Source organism: Schistocerca cancellata, chromosome 5 (assembly GCF_023864275.1).
Source record: "Schistocerca cancellata isolate TAMUIC-IGC-003103 chromosome 5, iqSchCanc2.1, whole genome shotgun sequence".
Classification (NCBI taxonomy): domain Eukaryota; kingdom Metazoa; phylum Arthropoda; class Insecta; order Orthoptera; family Acrididae; genus Schistocerca; species Schistocerca cancellata.
In genome coordinates this window covers 587,513,890-587,533,634 of record NC_064630.1, presented here as the reverse complement: position 1 = coordinate 587,533,634, position 19,745 = coordinate 587,513,890, and the positions used below count along the sequence as shown (strand labels likewise).

General features: G+C 44.8%; 1 long non-coding RNA gene across 1 annotated transcript in view; it reads right to left on the bottom strand.

Annotated features, from left to right (window-relative positions):
• LOC126187893 (uncharacterized) overlaps positions 1–19,745 on the bottom strand; it is a 538,928-nt gene that overhangs the window by 3,484 nt on the left and 515,699 nt on the right. The gene's annotated exons all lie outside the window — the stretch shown is intronic.

Genomic DNA, 19,745 nt, shown 5'->3' with positions numbered 1-19,745 from the left:
GGCAATCGCTATCTCTGAATTGCTCTTCAACAGTGGGAAGCAAGAAGGTGCTTAAAATATCAATGTGGGCCTGTGCTGTAATAGTGCCGTGCAAAACAACTAGGAGTGCAAGCCCCCTCCATGAAAAACGCGACCACACCCTAACACCACCGCCTTCGAATTTTATTGTTGGTATATGACGTTTACCGGGAATTCGCCATACCCACACCCTGCCATCGGATCGTGATTCGTCCCACCACACAATGTTTTTCCACTGTTCTGTCGTCCAGTGTTTACGGTCCTTACACCAAGCGAGGCGTCGTTTGGCATTTACCGGCGTGATGTGTGGCTTATGAGCAGCCGCTCGTCCATGAAATCCAAGTTTCATGGACCTAGGAATGTTTAGGAGTTTGGAACCCTCGCGTACAGACGTGCGACACAATTGACACCCAATCCCCTGAGCACGTTCGAAATCCGTGAGTTCCGCCGAACACCCCATTTTGCCCTCACACGATGTCTAATGACTACTGAAGTCCCCGATACGGAGTACCTGGCAGTAGGTGGCAGCATAATGCACCTGATATGAAAAACGTTTGTTTTTGGCGGTATCCGGATACTTTTGATCACATAGTGTATGTTAAACAAGGCAGAAGAAAGCAAAACAATACTTAAAAATATGTTTCAGTGATAGCATTCTTTACGAGAACCTTAACAACAGCCTTTATTGTTTCATTGTGAAACATGTAATCACAACTGTGGTATGAAAAAAAAGTTAGTTCCGTATACTGTAAATTGCCATATTGCTTTGCTCTGAACGTAAATACGTAAAGCGCTCCTCGCCTGAAGATTAGTTTGAACACGGCAGCGCTTTGCTATTAGAGTTGCGCTCTATCAAAGCTAAGGTTCGGTTGTTTTTGTACAGTACCGAAATGACGTAGTAAATGGTAGAAGTACCAGTAGTACTGGTGGCATTGGTAGGGAAATAAACATAAATTAATGTATAAGTGAGAAACTGGGAGCCTAGGAATTCTCTTTGTTTCTTGTTTGTTTCTTCTGCACGTAAATGGAACCGAACATCGTTCAGTGTTAGCCTATTGAGCGTTTGCTTCCTTATAAAATATAAACTGCATTTTAGAAGCCATAAAAATTAGCTGATAGCGTAACTTCTGAGCTTTAATGCAGCCAAAACAGTTACTTTTCATGCAAATACTGTTTACATTCACAAAAATAAAAAAATCTGTTTAATTGTTACTATTTTATTCTCGATACAACGTTCTTCATCATGATCAAAGGTAAGATTTTGCTGTTATTATTGACAAATGCCAAAGCTTTTTTTTTTAGGAATAACAGAGACATGTTTTATATAAACTCTACGAAGTATTGAAGCAGTGTTTGATACATTTTTATTTTGCATTTTTTAAATTTAACTCTTTTTGAGGAAACTGCGTTTTCTAGCGCTGTAAGATAAACCTGGAATTTTTTTCTTATTTCTACTACAACAACATTCCGTTTCACGTCACAAAGCAACAGTTTCCGAATAAGACCTGAATTAAACACAGACAATTTCAAGCTTGGTATAATTATTGTTTATGTTTAATTAACAGACAGGAGGATAACTATGTGCAACAAAAATGTTCTTTATGTTACGCGGACATGAGACACTTAAAGTAGTAAAGGAGTTTTGCTATTTAGGGAGCAAAATAACTGATGATGGTCGAAGTAGAGAGGATATAAAATGTAGACTGGCAATGGCAAGGAAAGCGTTTCTGAAGAAGAGAAATTTGTTAACATCGAGTATAGATTTAAGTGTCAGGAAGTCATTTCTGAAAGTATTTGTATGGAGTGTAGCCATGTATGGAAGCGAAACATGGACGGTAAATAGTTTGGACAAGAAGAGAATAGAAGCTTTCGAAATGTGGTGCTACAGAAGAATGCTGAAGATTAGATGGGTAGATGACGTAACTAATGAGGAAGTATTGAATAGGATTGTGGAGAAGAGAAGTTTGTGGCACAACTTGACCAGAAGAAGGGATCGGTTGGTAGGACATGTTCTGAGGCATCAAGGGATCACCAATTTAGTATTGGAGGGCAACGTGGAGGGTAAAAATCGTAGGGGGAGACCAAGAGATGAATACACTAAGCAGATTCAGAAGGATGTAGGTTGCAGTAGGTACTGGGAGATGAAGAAGCTTGCACAGGATAGAGTAGCATGGAGAGCTGCATCAAACCAGTCTCAGGACTGAAGACCACAACAACAACAACAACATGTTACGCGGCCCTTTATACATCCTCACTCAGTTGATATACAATCCATCTCTTCCGGTTTATATAAGAATCTAGTAAGACACTGACCGCATACGCAAATAAAGCGATCAAAATGTAACCTCGATAGACATGCAACCCATCTAACGTAAACGAAACTGGCCAAGGCTGCTAGGAAAACTACCACAGTCTATGACAGTCTATGGTAGGCTACGGTAGTTTAACAGCTGTGTTTACTGTCTACCACATTTATCGGTAGAACCAGGACTTTCTTCTCAACACGTCGTTTTTAAAGCGCCAAAATCGACAAATACAAAGGTAATTTCAGGAGGATGCCAAGAGAGGTTGATAGGATCATTACTGTTTACAACACATATTAATGGTCTAGTTGGTAACGTCGGAAGCTCCATTCGGATGTTAGTAGATGATGCCGTTGTGTGCAATTAAGTAGCAATGCCAGGAGGCTGTAGGGAATTGCAGGAGAACCTGCAGAGTATCGACGATCAGTGCAAGGAATGAAAGTTGACCCTCAAGGTAGGTATATGTAACAGATTGCGCATAAAAGTGCGAAGAGAAACTGTTCGATTAAGCTTTTTGGAGATAAATCACTGGAAACAGTAACTACCGAGAAATACCTGAGACTAACTATCCCAAGTGACGTAAAGGACAATGACAAGCCACAAAAAACTATAGGAAAAGCAGGCGCCAATATGAGATTTACTGGCAGGAATCTTAAGGAAATGTAGCTTACAAAATACTTGTTCGACTCCTTCTTCATTATTGCTCAACGCCTCGGAACTTCAGCAGATTGGATTAATAGAAGAGATAGAGACTATCCACCGAAAAGTGGCATGTTTCATCACAGAATCCTTTTATAGGAGCAAGAGCGTTAAGATGCTCAGCGAACTCAGATGGCATACGCTACAAGAGAAGCATTGTACATCACGGAGAGGGATGCGGTCGAAGCTCCGAGGGAGTACGTTCCAAGAGGAGTTGCGCAACGTAATACTACCTCCCACATGTGTCTCTCAAAATGATCGCGACGATAAAAATCAGAGAAATTAGAGCTCCTACGGTGGTTTACCGACATAATCCTTTGCACGCGACATTGGCGAATGGTACATGGAAGTGGGTGACGGTACCGGAAGTACTCTCGTCCGCGCACCGTAAGGCGGCCTGCGGAGTATAGGCGTAGGTGTATCTGTAGATCAAAATCGTTGTTAGGTGATGATTCACTCCGTGGAGCTACGTTGTTGCTATCAGAGTTCGAACGGCACGTGCGGACTAGTCCACGTTGCAAAAATTTCACAATGAAGTGTCATTTCACTACCGTCTCCGAGTAATGTGTTCAAGCGTAATAGTTATCAGGCAGTGCCGGCAGTCCATTTAACTGTCTCCGGCCGCAGCAGAAAAACTCTTTCTGCCCGTGGTAGCAGCCCGCTCCTTGTTGTAGGAGCCAATGTTCACACTACAGCGGAGTGGATGCAGATTTAAATCTTCCTAGCAGATAAAAACTGTGTGCCGGACCGGGTCTCGAACCTAGGACCTTGGCGTTTCGCTGTCAAGTTATCTACTGACTGATATGTCCTAGCACAACTTGCGATCCGCCTTCAAAGTTTTATTCCCGCCAGTACTTCTTCTCCTGCCTTCCAACCTTAAATTTTCCTACGTAGCTTACGGAACAAACATTGAGGGCGGATCAGGGATCGTGCTTGGATAGCTTAGTCGGTAGAGCATTTGCCCGCGAAATATGTATGACCTGGCGCAAAACATCGGAAGCTTCAAGAGGCTTTTCAAAAGACATCATTTCGCCATTGACTGCAGAAAGTATTTATTTTCACAACTGCAATTTCGACCTTAGGCCATCATCGCGTGGTACGCAGCATACGACTATGCTTCAGTACATGTTAAGCTTGAAGTAATCTTTGAATTGTACACATGTCATCGTCGTATCTAAGACTTATGACAATGTAAACATAAAAACCGGCTAAACCACTGTTGTTGTACACGTGAACCGTGGCAGCTGGCGTGAAGAACAGATTCAGAGAGCATTCCAAGAGGCTGTTTGCGGATGACTCTGTTGTATATGGAAAAGTTACAACACTAGAAAATTGCAGCGAAATGCAGGAAGACTTGCAAAGATCGACGCTTGGGGAAGGGATTGACAGTTGACCATCAACATGAACAAATGTAACGTATTGCATTTAAATGGTAGGAAATCACCGTTATTTTATGATAGTGCGATTGCGGAACAATCACTGGAAGCAGTCACATACATTAAAAATCTTGTAGTGTACAGGTTAGGTTTGACCCGTATTTGAGTATTGTTCGTCAATTCTTTGAGTCTTACAAGTTAGGATCGAGGGAGGAAGTAGAGAAGAGAACAGAAACAGAATACAGAAGAGGAACAGAAGATCCAGAGAAGCGCTGTGCGTTTCGTCCGAGTTCGTTTAGTAACCGTAATGACGTCCTAGAGATATTCATCCAATATTACTTCCGAGAAAGTACGTTTCAACTAGACTCAACTAATATATTGCTTCCGCCTAGGTATATGTGTGTGTGCGTGTGTGTTTGAAGTTTACGGGCGCTAAACAGCGTGGTCATCAGCGCCCAGCCTAGGTATATCTCGCGAGAAGGCCATGAGGGCAAAGTTAAAGGGATTGGAGCTCACACGGATTCTTACCAACAATCGTTTTTCCCGCGGACCATTGACGGCTGGAATAAAAAAGGGGGAAGTGTGAGTGATACAGCAATTACCCTCCGCTAGATACCGTAATGTGGTTTGCGTAGATGTAGCTGTAGATGTGTGCCTTTGCCATCATCCCATCTTTGAACTGATTTTGCCAACTAGTTACAGTGTGGACGCACAATTTAATGTAGACTCCGATCTACGTGTAATTTGGCATTTTTCACATTAATAAATAATTGCTGAAGGTGAAAAAAGCAGTAAGTGATAGAAAAAACCTAAAAGCGATTGACCCGGACCTTTGATCTTTTAGTTCGGCATTTACCCACTGAGCCACACGTGTATAATGTCCTTAGCAGGAAATTCTGTAAAAGCGAACATTTTACGTTAAACTTTACCGTGTATGTTATTTATATGAGTTAAAACTATAAATTTACTATTACAGTTTATTTTATTTTAACTACTCGTTTCAGTTGTTGAGACCACTATCTTCAAATAGATTAATAAGAAATAATACGATGTACACATTATGTGTTGTGTGTACGACTTCGATGTAACTTGTGACTCTCCAATGGTTATACGCTTCTTTTCCTGTAGAATTTGCATCACATACACTTTGTAAACAATGTGTACTCTATCTGATCAACAATATCTGGACATTCCTACGCTATATGGAACTGAATGCAATATGTCAAGAGAGACTGACGCGACAGTATAAAAGGTGGCGCTGAGTGTTGTGTGTCAGAGGACATTCAGTACTGGCAGAATGGGTCTGTCAGGAAAGCTCAGTGACTTCGAATGTGGTCTAGACACTGCATGTCACCTAAGCAGTAAATCGTTCTGGGACACTTCAACCCTTATGAAGGTGTCGAAGTGGACTGTCGGTGATGTGATTCTGAAGACGAAACCTAAAACAACAACCACAGTTAAAACAAAACCATGCAGAGCTTATGTACTGATGGCAGGAAGCGTCAAACATGGCGGAAGCTGTTGCAAAGATTCGCATCGTATCTACGGAAGGACTCATTCTTGAGTTCCAAAATGCTACCAGCACACCAGCTAGCACAGTGACTGTGCTTAGGGGGTTAAAAAGATTGGAACACAATGCTTGAGCAGCTTCTCATGCCACACATTTCTGTAGGCAATGCTGAGCTTGAGGTCGTATAAAGAGCGACTTCACTGGACAGTGGATGGTTGGGAACGAGTGATTTGAAATGATGAACCACCTCATGCCCTGTGGCAATCCGATGGAAGGGTATGGTTGGCGTTTGGCGGATTCCTGGGGAACGTTACCTGACGTCATGTAAAGTGCCTACAGTGACGCACGAGGCAGATGATATTACAGTATGGTGATGTTTTTCGTGGTTAGAGTGTGGTAGTTTAATTGCCCTAAAGCAAACGTTGAATGCTGAAGAATATGTGAACGCTGAAGAAAATGAACAAGTTTTACAACAATGTGTGCTGCGTACGGTAGAGCAACAATTTGAAGACAATAATTGCATCAGCATAATACATCCTGCCATAAAGGAGCACCTGTGAGACAATTGTTTGTAGACAATAACTTTCCTGAAATGGTCTGGCCTATCTAGAGTCCCGACCTGAACGCAGTGGAACACCTCTGGGATGTTTGAAAGTCGACTTCGTTCCAGACACTAGTGTGGAACATCATTAGCTTCTTTGGTTTCGGCTCTTGAGGAAGAATGGGCTGCCATTCTTCCTTCATAGACATGCAAACACCTCACTGAAAATATCCCCAACAGAGTTTACACGGTCATAAAGGAAGAAGGTAGGAAAGAATATAATAGTTGAACGTCCAGTCGACATCGAGGTTATTAGAGGCGCAGTCAGAGCTCGAAATGTTTCAAAGATGGGAAGGAAATTGGCCATCCCCTTTCAAAGGAACCATCCCGACAGTTGGCCTGAGCGATTTAGAGATATCACGGAAAACCTAAATCTCGATGGTTGGACGCGCATTTGAACCGTCGTTCCGCCGAGTGCGAAGCCAGTGTGCTGACCGCTGCGCGCTACCTCGCTCGGTGCCGTCATAAAGGAGAAGGGTGGACACAACCCATACCTATGTCCACTGATAGCTCTCCAGGTGTTTTTGATCAGATAGTGTATCTGATATAAACACGACGTAGAAAGGATCGTGGATTGCCAAAAGTTACATCAAAGTCGTAAACACAACACATACAGTACATGCCGTGTTAACTCATATAAATCCATCTGATGACTGAAGCACTAAGTGAAAATAAAATAAATTGTGACTGGTAAGAGTAAACTTGTAGTTTTTATTGAGGTAATATTTATTTAAATGTTCAATTCACAACTTACTTCATCTCTTGTATTACGAGGGCTGTTCGGAAAGAAAGATCCGATCGGTCGCGAAATGGTAACCACAGTGAAAATAAAAATTTTTTTGTTCGCAACAGGTAGCCACACCTTCCACCTACCTCTCTAAATAGTCACCGCTCCGACTTAGATATTTGTCGAGGCGTTGTACAAACTTTCCAGTACCCTTCTCACAGAAAGCAACAGCCTGTGCCTTCCACCAATTCTCTACGCTGGTCAGCTTTTCGTTGTTTGTGCCAAAATGTTGTCTTCGTAGACAGCGGTTCATGTGAGCAGAGATGAACATCGGAGGGAGCCAGTTAAGGGCTGTATTGTGGGTGATCAAACACTTCCCATCGAGGACGCTGTAGGAGCGTCTTCATTGTCCCTGCAGAATGCGGCTGAGAATTGTCCTGACGAAAGAAACGCACGACGTTTATGTTACGTGGGCTGCGTAGTTTCAGACGAAATCCCTCACTAGATCCACATACTTGGCGGGAGACACTATTGTTTTAGGCATTCCTATGTGATCACTTTGCGTTCTGAACTGAAAAGAATGACGTGAAGCGATCGACAGGCACGCTAAAGACACTGCCTAACACATGTGCAAAGCTCCATTGAATTTTCACTGTGGTCTCCATTTCGAGCCAAATCGGACTTTACTTTCCGAATACCCCTTCTATTTTCTGTCTCATGACTTACGTATAAAGATCCAAGAACGGAAATAATTTTGACTATTGTTGGTTGAAACATTTTGACAATTTTTTTTAGTTCGATATTTTTGATCCCCATTACAGTAAAGACGTCATCGAGTTGCGCTCTTGGAAATGCGACAAAACTTACGTATACCGTTGCACAAACGTTCTCAAAAATTTTAAGTAATTTTGCTGTTTTTAATTTCTGCTCCTCGTCGCTCGGTACACGATCAACAAGAGGTAAGTGATCGCAGTGTATATATGAAGAATTCGTCAAAGAACCTCCAACAACGTTGAAATCTAGGGGAGTTTAACCTCGTCCCTCCACTGAATCGAAGACCTTACACTAATCAGTTTACGAGCAGCAGTAGGCAGAGGGCATTTCGGCCGAAAGTGCACTCATTGCCATAAGCGTGAAATAACGATTATTGCTCACATGCCCCCTGTGCAACGACAGACACGTCGGCACGCAGAGGTCTCCATCACGGCAACGAGTTCCGTGCAAGCTCGCATTGCGTGCTTTACAAGCTTCTGCGGCTATCGTGTCACGAGCACACATCAAAGAGAAATTTCCTCCGTTCACATCTATTAACCCACTCAGCCCACAGCCAATAACATCTTTTATTGCCAAGCCGCTGCCCTCTATCTCTCTCTGGTACCTATTAAAGTCATACACTCCCGCGAAGGCTTCTTCCTGATCTAGATACGATATACTTCCAAGCCTTCAAAAGATATGTTAGTATGACCATGCGATTCTTTCATGGGATATGACAATAATACAGAGTATAAACGGATAATATTTCGTACTATTATTAGTTAGTTACATCTTTCCTGGATCATTTCAACGTGATTTTTTAATTTAAATGATATGTGACGAATCAGATTACAGAATATGTGTATATGATTAGTTTCACGGGATGGTTCCACGCTGGCCATTTCCTGCATAGTATAACCGACTAAATTTAACATTAAAGAACATGTTTTTCTGTCCTTCTCAAGAAATCACACTTTTTTTTTCGTCTGTCTTCTGACTAGTTTGATGCTGCTCGCCACGAATTCCTCTCCTGTGCTAAACTCTTTATTTAAGAGTAGCACTTGCAACCAACGTCCTCAATTATTTGTGGTATGTATTCCAATCTCTGTCTTCGTCTACTGTTTTTTCCCTCTACAGCTCCCTCTAGTACCATGCAAGTCATTCCCTTTGTCTTAACAGTTGTCCTATCATCATGTCCCTTCTCACTATCAGTGTTCTCCACATATTCCTTTCCTCTCCGCGCAGAACCTCCTCATCCCTTACCTTATCAGTCCGACAAATTTTCAACATTCATCTGTAGCACCACATCTCAAATGCTTCGATTCTCTTCTGTTCCGGTTTTCCCACAGTCCATGTTCCTCTACCATACAATACTGTACTCCAGACGTACATTCTGAAAAATTTCTTCCTCAAATTAAGGCCGATATTTGATATTAGTAGACTTCTCTTGGCTAGAAATGCCCTTTTTGCCATTGATAGTATGCTTTTGATATCCTACTTGCTCCGTTCTAATCCTGCCTCGGGCATGGATGTGTGTGATGTCTTTAGGTTAGTTAGGTTTAAGTAGTTCTAAGTTCTAGGGGACTGATGGCCTCAGATGTTGAGTCCCATATTGCTCACAGCCATTTTTTTTCCTCTGTCTCTTTATCTTCAGTTTGCGACGTCGGCATGTATACTTGGACTACCTGGACAATCGTTGTCGATGCTGGTTTGCTGCCGATTCTGATAAGAACAACCTATCACTGAACTGTTCACAGTAACATACTCTCTGCCCTATCTTCCCGTTCTGTTAAGATTTCTTACATCCTGCTCCAAACTCTCAGCTGCATGAGTGTGTGGTGTAATATCGACTTGACCAGGACCAAGCAGACTGACATTAGGTGCCAGTTGGCTAGCGTTACTGTTAATATAAACGTCTCTGTGTTGTGAAGAAAATTGCTGCGTACAAATTAAAATAATATTTCAATGTTCTTTCATTCACATATAGCATCTTCTATTAATCATACAAATGGCGTGGCACGGTAGCTGAGTAGTCAGTGCGACAGAATGTCAATCCTAAGGGCTCAGGTCCGATTCCCGGCTGGGTCGGAGATTTTCTCTGCTCAGCGACTGGGTATTGTATTGTCCTAATCACCATCATTTCATCCCCATCGACGCGCAAGTCGCCGAAGTGGCGTCAAATCGAAAGACTTGCACCCGTCAAACGGTCTACCCCACGGGAGGCCATAGTCACACCACATTTACAAAAAATGGTTCAAATGGCTCTGAGCACTACGGGATTCAACTGCTGTGGTCATCAGTCCCCTAGAACTTAGAACTATTTAAACCTAACTAACCTAAGAACATCACACACATCCCTATCCGAGGCAGGATTCGAACCTGCGACCGTAGCGGTCGCCCGGTTCCAGACTGCAGCACCAAGAACCGCTCGGCCACTCCGGCCGGCCCACATTTACATTTTACTCTTGTGGAGTCACCGCTTACAACGAACAGCACAAATGCTACCAGTCCGCGTATGTTACCGCTGTCATCTGACTTCTCTACTATGCGTTCCAATGCTGTATCCCAACTCTCTGGACCATAGACTGATCCCGGCGGACAGCCTTTTGTTATGGCCTTCGTCATTTCCTTTCTCGGGCATATGAAAGTTGCATGTCTTCTGCGACAATAGTCTCTCAGGCAGTTGTGCAGTGACTCTGAACACTCCAACTCCCTAAGGCGACTAATGAAAGACAGTCACCATAGGTTATCGAAAGCGCCAGTAATATCGATCATGATCAGTAGAGCGTACGTAAAATGAGTATCTTTTACTAGCGAGATCGCCCTATTAATTGCGTTTTCAGTTGATTTACCTCTACTAAATCCGCACATGTGAAGGCTCATCCCTTGCAGTAGTCTATAAACTTATAATATTTTCCGTAATAACTTTCCAAATATCTTACCAAGATCGTTCAGAAGATAAATTCGTCTGTAGGATTTCCGTATAATCGGATCCTGCTCTTCCCTTTTACTGATAATCACTACCTCGGCATTCTCCCACGGTGTAGGGGCCCTTCTTTGCAAGAGACATTCGTTGTACACTTCACGCAAGCAAGTGCCTACTTGGTCACATAAGGCTTGTACTATTTCGGCAGGGATTCCGTCCAGTACTGGTGATTTTTTTTCTTTTTTTGCCTGATAATTGTTTGTCCATTTTCTTTTTGTGCGAAGGGGTACACGAGCTTATTGTTTCTATAGTATTCCCGTAACATAGTCCGTGATCTAAGCCGATCTTCTGCCTCGACTTCCTCTTCGTTGTCAGAAAGCAGTGTTTCCATTAGCAGGGCAGCTGATTGTTCCCAACTTTCTGTTGCTGTCCCATCATTTGTTTTGAGCTTGGACAAGACTGTCGGCGATCGCCCTTTTTTCGCAGACTGTTTTGTGTAGTACTCCCTGGGAATCGGTTTTTTAAGTTAGTCTCCACTAAGTGTTTCCTTCGTTCCATTTTCGTTTTCCATAACTCTTCCTTATTGTGTCTATGTAGTCTTCGGATTCTTTCTTTTTGTATGATGCTGCTCTGTTATAGCTTCGTGGATATTCTTGTTTCACATCTTAATTTTTGCCGCCCCTCGGTACAGGTGCAATTTATACCTCTAGAAGGACCTCTCCTGATAGGTATCGACGCCTCCATGGCAGTATCTACGGCCGCCATCAGTACTTGGGCTTTAACATCTACATCGTCACCCAGCCAAGGACTCTCTGGACACTGAAACTCTCTACTGAGTTCTTCCAAGTTAGCCTTCTTGATAATAGATTTGGGCGTCATGCGCACGTTTCCTGTAGTATCTTGGATTTCCCTTCAGTGACGATGTGGCGTCTGATACTGTGATCACTCGATGTCATTTCTCTCAAAGTTCTGCCTTTCACACGGCGCGCCGCTGCCATATTTGCTAGAGTGACGTCTGTGTTATACGTTGCTCCGACCCTCCCGTCGTATGTTGGCGGATTGCGAGATGTATTCAGTATTTGTAGATTGGGTTCCACGATGATTTCTTCTAGTTATCTTCCACAGTTATCAGTCGGGCAGCTGTGCCACAATATTGACTTCGCATTTGCATCAATGGTGTACAGAAGAGGCTTAATTCATCCAAGATGACTAATACCGCCTTAACTTTAGCAAATACTTACCGATATCGTGACTAAATAAAGACATAGCTACCAAGATGCAGCTCTCCTTCCTAGTTGACAATTCCTAACAGATAACGTGTTCTGATCAATACTGTTGTACTGTATATGGTCAGGGAAAGGGGGGGGGGGGAGGTTGTTACATATTCCAGGTGGTCAAGACTTGAGAGTGGGCATCCAGGGTTGCCGTTAAATGACAGAACAGGAAATTACGTACAATAAAGAGAATATATTTCAGTGTATGGCATACAAGGGGCACGCCTAAGGTCGGGAGTTACCAGGTTTAGGCCAGTCTAGGAGGTCGAACAATTAATTGAAATGGGCAACGTAAGGGGAAGCGGTTCATGTTAACTTATGATGGTGGCCGGTCGTGAAAAGCAGAGCCAGACGCTCTGCTTCCGAAAAGACGTCTGTTCTGCTCGAGGTCTGGATTACAAGAGAGAGAGGCAACTGTGTTCGGCACCGCAGAACGCTCCAGCGTCCACACACGTGACCTGTATCCCACGCACGCTATTGGCTAAAACCAATGGCGTGAATTCGCTAGCAGCTTCAGCAGAGGTCTCAGACCGTCTTTTGTCAGCAGCTTTAACTGGACAGAACTGCCTCGGTTTTGAAAGCCAGGCGCCGGCCGGAGTGGCCGAGCGGTTAAAGGCGCTACAGTCTGGAACCGCACGACCGCTACGGTCGCAGGTTCGAATCCTGCCTCGGGCATGGATGTGCGTGATGTCCTTAGGTAAGTTAGGTTTAAGTAGTTCTAAGTTCTAGGGGACTTATGACCACAGCAGTTGAGTCCCATAGTGCTCAGAGCCATTTGAACCATTTTTTTTGAAAGCCAGGCAACTTGTGCCACGTAGGCACAGCGTAAGTTGCTCTAGGAGTAAACCTGTAAAGATTTGACTGGGCCTTTGAAATAATTTTATGAACCAATTCCCTAAAATATTCCTTGACTGGCTGCCATCATGCACACTATGATATCTTTGTTATAGTAATAGCCTTGCTAAATACTATTGTCGCTGCCATAGGATGTTGTCCTTGGGTGACTATCTGGGGGCAGTTATTGGCATACTGGAGACCCTTCAGGCTTAGTATCCGGTTCTTGAAGGTAGAGAAGTTAGTGATGGTGGATGTTGGGATCGGGAGCGAAGTCGACGTTCAAACTCATCCCAAAGGTGTTCCTAGGCGTTCTGGTCGGGACTCTGAGGAGGCCAGTCCATTTCAGGAATGTTATTGTCTACAAATCATTGCCTCACAGTTGCTGCCTTATGGCAGATGCTGCAGATACAGTCATTATCTCCGACTCAAGTCACCTTCCATTAGGAATGTGGATTCACTCAACGACAGTGACATGAATTTTCAAGGCGATGGAGCACAGCAATCAGTCGTCCTTTTCTTTCAGGTTTTATTAAACCAGATCTGGTTTTCGGGCAGTGCCTACCCATTCTCAGTGGACTATTTCATATTTCATGTAATAGTACGTCAATCCTCTGTTGTTCGGGCTTTGTGAATTTGGAAATTTGTGGTAAGGTCTTAAGGCAGGCTGTTCCAACCGAGCTCCAGGGAGCCGGAGCGCTCACTGCGGCAGCTCGGAGCCTGCGTGGAGGGGGAAGCGAACTCACTGCCCCCTGGCCGCATGCAGCCTCAACTGACGCAATAATCCGTCTTCAATGACATCTACGACTGGCCGCGGGAGCCCTGTTCCTCTATTGGAGGAGACCTTTCCATTCATTGAGAGGGATGGTCGTCCGCAGTGTGTTGTATATCATAAAGTATTTAATTGTGGGAAGAGGTACAATATACAACGACATTATACATCTTCACGCAGCGCATTACGATCAGGTAGAAAGCGTCACCAAGGTTTTGCTTCTCGTTTGAAAAATAAACTCAGAGACGAATACGGGAAAAACATTTTGACCCTTCATTGTTTTATTCACCAAGAGGCACTGTATGCTGAAAAAGTAGAGCATGTGGCGCAATGAAAGATGTCGTGCAGTGTGTGAATTTTTGCGGCGTCACGGTATGCATCATCGCCAATTCAAAGGATTCCTGAAAGATATGGCAGCGGAGTATGGGGATATACCTTACCACGGCACAGTTCGTTGGCTGAGTCAGGCAAAAGTTCTTGATGTTTTCTTAACCATTCGTGTGGAAATATCCCTTTTTCTCGAAATGAAAGGGGAAGAAATGCGTTGTCTGAAAGATATAAAATGGATATCAGACCTGGCGTTCCTAGCTGACATAAGTATGCATCTGGATAATTTAAATCTGTCATTGCAGGGCAAAGGGCAGCTAATAGTTGGCATGCACGACCAGATCAAAGTGTTCGTGGAAAAGTTACGTTTATTTGAGAGGCAGATGAGCAATGGACATTTAACGTTCTTCAATCGTCTTGTTTCTTAAAACTACCTGAAGGTACTACTTTCGGCGATTACCAAGCAAAGTTAAAGCAGCTCATCACGTCGTTTGAAACACGATTCCGAGACCTCACTAGTCTTGAAATGGAACTTAAGGTGTTCAGCATTCCTTTTTCAGTTTCCCCAGCTGACTTTTCATCGTCACTTCAATTGGAGATTATTGATTTGCAAAATTCAACTTTGTTGAAAGAGAGGTACTACAACACGCTGGATTTGTCACGAAGGTATCACTCATTACAGCAAAAAACATTTCCCAAGCTTCACAACAATGCCGCTCAGTGCATGTTTGAATCTACGTATTGTTGTGAGCAGCTTTTCTCAGCAATGAAAAGAGTAAAAAGTAAGGAACCATCGTTTCTTCAGGATGCAACAATGAGGGCCATCCTCCGCATTAACGCTGCGAACACTTTGACGCCTGATATTTCCGATCATGTAATGAAAAGAAAATGTCAAGCTACAGAGGCCCAATAAATTTAGTTTGTAAATTCTTGTAAAACAGTTGTTTCTTATTTATTTCCTGGACATCGTATTTCCTCGTGTAGCATGTCACCACGTCTTAGCAGCTAAGAGTATGAGGTTGTCGATCTTGTAAGACGCAGCTGGCACATCATTGACGCTTGCCTTGCCGCCTGCCTCAGCCAGCCGTGCCGGCGTGCCGGCCCACTTGAATGGCCACAGCGAGCGACACGGCTCCCTGGAGCAGGGAGCGCTCCGCAGCTCACAACGGAGCCGACGAGCTGGAACAGCCCGTCTTAGGGACCAAACTGCTGAGGTCATCGGTCCCTAAGCTTACACATTACTTACTCCACCCATGGAGGACTCGAACCTCCGACGGCGGCAGCCGCGCGAACCATGACAAGGCGCAAAGAGACCGCTCGGCTACCCCGCGCGGCCTTTTCGGGCTTCTGTCACACTTCTGTGCGTTCTCCACAAAGCCTACCTTCATTATACAGTAGTCTCTAATGAACTGCGACAGAAGCCCGAACAACAGCGGACTGACGTAATAGGACATGTATTGAAACCATGAAATAGTGCACTGATAATGGCTAGGCACTAGCCGAAATCTAGATTTGCTTTAATAAAATATCGAAGAAAAGGACGACTGATTGCTGTGCTCCATCATTTTGAAATTATCTCCGACTGTTGCCCTATTGTACACAGCACACGATGTCGTAGAATGTGCTCATTTTCTTCAGCATATAGCGTTTTCTTAAGCACAATCAGACGACGACACTCGAACTACTAAAAACACCCTCATACCGCAACGCCACCTCCTCCGGACTTCACTGTTGGCACTACAGATGACGTCAGGTAACGTTCTCTAGGCATTCTACAAACCCAATCCTTCCACCGGATTGCCGCAGTACATGGCGTGGTTCATCGTTCCGTTATCCACTGTGCAGTGACGTCGTTCTTTACACGACCTCAAGCGTCGCTTAGAATTGACTATATAAATATGTGGCTTATGAGGAGCTGCTGGACCATCGTACCCCATTCGTTTAACTACCTAAGCACAGTTTTGCTAGCTTGACTCCTGGTAGCACTTTGGAACTCACGAATGACTACTTCTGTCGATTTCATGCAGTTTTTTTACACCCACTCTCCGCAATGCTCTACGGTTTCTGTTTTGTAAACCCTCATCGCCAGTTTTGTAAATACCTCGTCGCTACTGCTGTGGAGGCCAAGTTTGTGAGTTCGTGAAACGGCTTCTGTTGCAGTACACCGCTAAGACAATTTGTCCCTGCCACTATTACACAGCTATGCCCCTGGATCATGTAACGGGATAGGAGAACGAAGGTTCTACAGCACTCCAACAAACTAGTAACAAAGTCACAAAAATGAGTTAAAAGATTTACTTATTTTTGTGACTAGTTGACTAACGAAGTCTGCAGCACTGCTTGTAATATAACACAAAAAAGGCCCTCAGTGGCTAAGTGCAAATAATCTTAGATAAACTTTACAGTACATAGCAAATGCAACTTACAACAACTGTCTGTTCACTTCTAAGAGTTCACTAACCGACGTTCCTTGTCTAAGTCTGCCCTAGACCATGATCTACACTCCTGGAAATGGAAAAAAGAACACATTGACACCGGTGTGTCAGACCCACCATACTTGCTCCGGACACTGCGAGAGGGCTGTACAAGCAATGATCACACGCACGGCACAGCGGACACACCAGGAACCGCGGTGTTGGCCGTCGAATGGCGCTAGCTGCGCAGCATTTGTGCACCGCCGCCGTCAGTGTCAGCCAGTTTGCCGTGGCATAAGGAGCTCCATCGCAGTCTTTAACACTGGTAGCATGCCACGACAGCGTGGACGTGAACCGTATGTGCAGTTGACGGACTTTGAGCGAGGGCGTATAGTGGGCATGCGGGAGGCCGGGTGGACGTACCGCCGAATTGCTCAACACGTGGGGCGTGAGGTCTCCACAGTACATCGATGTTGTCGCCAGTGGTCGGCGGAAGGTGCACGTGCCCGTCGACCTGGGACCGGACCGCAGCGACGCACGGATGCACGCCAAGACCGTAGGATCCTACGCAGTGCCGTAGGGGACCGCACCGCCACTTCCCAGCAAATTAGGGACACTGTTGCTCCTGGGGTATCGGCGAGGACCATTCGCAACCGTCTCCATGAAGCTGGGCTACGGTCCCGCACACCGTTAGGCCGTCTTCCGCTCACGCCCCAACATCGTGCAGCCCGCCTCCAGTGGTGTCGCGACAGGCGTGAATGGGGGGACGAATGGAGACGTGTCGTCTTCAGCGATGAGAGTCGCTTCTGCCTTGGTGCCAATGATGGTCGTATGCGTGTCTGGCGCCGTGCAGGTGAGCGCCACAATCAGGACTGCATACGACCGAGGCACACAGGGCCAACACCCGGCATCATGGGGTGGGGAGCGATCTCCTACACTGGCCGTACACCACTGTTGATCGTCGAGGGGACACTGAATAGTGCACGGTACATCCAAACCGTCATCGAACCCATCGTTCTACCATTCCTAGACCGGCAAGGGAACTTGCTGTTCCAACAGGACAATGCACGTCCGCATGTATCCCGTGCCACCCAACGTGCTCTAGAAGGTGTAAGTTAACTACCCTGGCCAGCAAGATCTCCGGATCTGTCCCCCATTGAGCATGTTTGGGACTGGATGAAGCGTCGTCTCACGCGGTCTGCACGTCCAGCACGAACGCTGGTCCAACTGAGGCGCCAGGTGGAAATGGCATGGCAAGCCGTTCCACAGGACTACATCCAGCATCTCTACGATCGTCTCCATGGGAGAATAGCAGCCTGCATTGCTGCGAAAGGTGGATATACACTGTACTAGTGCCGACATTGTGCATGCTCTGTTGCCTGTGTCTATGTGCCTGTGGTTCTGTCAGTGTGATCATGTGATGTATCTGACCCCAGGAATGTGTCAATAAAGTTTCCCCTTCCTGGGACAATGAATTCACGGTGTTCTTATTTCAATTTCCAGGAGTGTATAACCAATTGGGCGAAAGCTGCTGTTCTACTTCCCGAGTAGGCTTCTGTCCGTTGTCGTCCGGTCATTGGCGTATTGTACCCGGCCGGCAATTGGCCGAGGCGAAGTCTGTATCTTCATTCTCAGCGCCGCCCGTGGCGTGGGTGGAACTCGCACAAGTGGCGAGTCTCTACGGCACTGGCACCAGCTCGCATCTCTGCGCCTGTGGTGCTTTTGTCCTGGCTGTGTCTTGTTCGGACGGCACAGCATCCTGTCCGTCAGTAACTGAGGTCTCCCTGGTTTTGGCTAAGCTGTGCTTGTTCCTTCGCATTTCCGTTCCACAGTCACATCACGAACAGTCGACTTGTCAGCTTTCTAGAGTTGAAATGTCCCTAATGGATTTGTTAGTCATGTGGCATCCAATGACTAGAATACGATCGAAGTAATGAGCTCTCCTAACCAAACCATTCTGCTGTTATTACTTTTCTGCTCAGAACATGTAATATTTCTGGCTTAGTTAGCCATCATATTAGGCTCCAAGAAGCTGTTCCACAGAGGAGTGGAGATGCAAGAAGTATATAGGTGACGAAATGTGGTGTGAGGTTCCTGTGACAGATGTTAGATTCGGTACCATTCCCGTAAAAAAGACCGCCTGCGCAATGCTACTGCTCTGTGATTGGCTGTTGTGTTTGGAGCAAGGGCGCCAAAACGTTAAAGTATAGTTATTATTATTAGTTAAACTACTCATTGGAATGACTTCACTTTTTAATATGAATATCTCTCAACAGCTGACTATCAATTAGTCATTTTAGAATTATTAAAAGCAATTTAAATAAAAAACAAAAGACAGACGAAATTGCAGACGCCGCACTTCGGAAGCGTTCGGGTCACGCCTTTTCTGGTGTGGCGCGCGAAGTGTTTCGGGCTGTTCGTCACTCTGGGTTAGGCAGTCGAGATGTACAGTCACGTTGTCTGTGGCAGGGTGTGTTTGCCAGTATTCAGTATTAAAACATTCACTCCGGTAGTCATGAGGCACAGACACGTGCCACAAATAGTATAAAGACACATTTTCGTAAACATTGTGTTTGATCATGTACTTTGCTGTATCAGAAGGTGTAGTATTAAGATCATGTAGTCTTCTCGTGCGGCTATATTAAAATACAAGAGTGGCATCCCAAAGAAGTGATACATCATTTCAGAACAGAACCTCGCTAAAAGTCAGTTTCAGCCTCAAGATACATAACCGACGACCTCGTGCTGTTTTCTGCGCTGCAGACATCAACCTGGAGACAGCAGGTTAGTGAACTATAACAGAACCTTCGTATTCCACACAATGCAGTGGAAACAACTAGGCGCCTCACGTGTACTGCATGCACAGAACAAATGTGCTCAGTGGCACGTCATCTGCAGTAATGCAGAGGAGGTAAAGAAAGATGATCGTTATTAACACCAACAATCAATTCATTCTTCCTTCCTTACCGTAAACACAACACTTCGCGCCTTCTTTTATACTGTTGCGTCCACCTCTCGTGACTTCTAGTGGTCAATTCCCCATTATAATTGCGTGTCCAAATAGTTTTGATTAGATAGTGTAATTTGAAATGTAAAGAGAAAGGTGAGGAGAAGTTTGCAGGACGATCTTTCTACAGCAGTGGACGAAAAATGACGATGGTAATGACGCTAATGATAATGATGTGGTCTAAAGAACTGAAGATATCCCCTA